Source organism: Octopus bimaculoides, chromosome 5 (genome assembly GCF_001194135.2).
Source record: "Octopus bimaculoides isolate UCB-OBI-ISO-001 chromosome 5, ASM119413v2, whole genome shotgun sequence".
Taxonomy (NCBI): Eukaryota; Metazoa; Mollusca; class Cephalopoda; order Octopoda; family Octopodidae; genus Octopus; species Octopus bimaculoides.
In genome coordinates, this window is record NC_068985.1 from 65,148,527 (window position 1) to 65,150,162 (window position 1,636).

The following is a 1,636-nucleotide window of genomic DNA, read 5'->3' on the forward strand; positions in this document are numbered from 1 at the left end:
TATAGCAATGATAAATCTTGCAACTAAGAATGAACCACTAAGTTATGGGGACGTAAACACACCAGCATCGGTTGTCAAGCGATGATGGGGGGACAAACACAGACACAAACACACATACATATATATATATATATATATATATATATATATATATGACAGGCTTCTTTCAGTTTCCGTCTACCAAATCCACTCACAAGTCTTTGGTCGGCCCAGGGCTATAGTAGAAGACACTTGCCCAAGGGGTCACGCAGTGGGACTTAACCCGGAACCATGTGGTTGGTAAGTAAGCTACTTACCACACAGCCACTCCTGCGAGAAAATTTTTTTTAATGTTTCTGCAAGTACTCTCAGACAAAGACTGAGAGCCCATGGTCCAGGCTACATATCGACTGTGCTAGACCAGTGAATGGTGCATACTATTTAACCGTGGATAACTATACAAAGTGGCCAGATGTATGCAGATGTAATAAACCCACAGCAAAGACAACAATAAAGTTCCTACTTGAGTTATTTGCTCAATACAGTGTTCCAGGCACATTAATTTCAGATAATGGAACACAGTTCACGAGATATGAATTAAGAAATTTCTGCAAAATGCACGCCATAAAACACATCTTTACCACCACCCTACCACCCAAGGTCAAACAGGCAGGTGGAAAGATTTATCAACACATTCAAAAGAGCTCTAAGAAAAGCTAGGAACAAGCTAGATAATGATGAGGCACTAATGAAATTTTTGAAAGTATATAGAATAATGCCAAATCCAAATTCTAATTCAGGAAATTCACCAGCTGAGTTAATGTTAGCATGTAAAATAAAATCAATCTTCAATAAATTATTGTCAGGAAAAAATACATATAAAGGAAAGACAGAAAATACATTTGAAGGAAATACGAGAAATGTTACAAAACATTTCAAAGTAGGAGATACAGTTCATTTTAAAAATTACAAAAATGGTAAAGAAGGTTGGGAGGATGGCTGTGTGATCAAAAGATTAGGTAACATGATGTATTTAATTGAAGGACAACATTCAAAAAATAAGAGACACCTTAACCAGTTAAAGATGAGACATACCAAAGAAGAAATGGAAGTCATCTATAATATGTTCGAAGTGCTAGCACCAAGAGATATTGAACTCTGTAGAACTAGCTTCAAAAATTGAAAACAGACTGAATATCTAGAAGTAATACCTAAACAAAATAGATATTAAATTTTCAAAAAAACAAAAAAGAAACCCGTGCTAAACAAGAATGCTTAGTACAATGAAAAGAAAATGTGGTCTGTGCAATGAACAATACTACCTTAAAAGTCAGGCAACAATTAAGATACAACAACTAAAAAGAAAAAAGAGGCAAGGTGTTACAAAGAAAAAAGATAAAAATAAAAGAAATTCCATTTTCTCAAAGTTGTCAAAATCTCAAAAGGGGAGATACTATGATGAGAGTTATGATGCCCCCTTGCAAGAGATAGACTGGTCCGAGTAAAATACAGATAGTAACAATCCAAGTGAATTCTAGGTTCAGAGTTCAGAGTCGAGCGAAGTTGGAAGAAATATTGATTGTTGGTTTGCAAAGAAATTTGTTAGTCTGTTACATTGTCATTACTGTTGTCTGGTTATCTTATTTATTGTACATAA

General features: G+C 34.9%; 1 protein-coding gene across 1 annotated transcript in view; it reads left to right on the forward strand.

The window, feature by feature from the left end:
• Nucleotides 1–1,636, forward strand: part of LOC106869597 (uncharacterized) — a 296,444-nt gene that overhangs the window by 154,600 nt on the left and 140,208 nt on the right. The gene's annotated exons all lie outside the window — the stretch shown is intronic.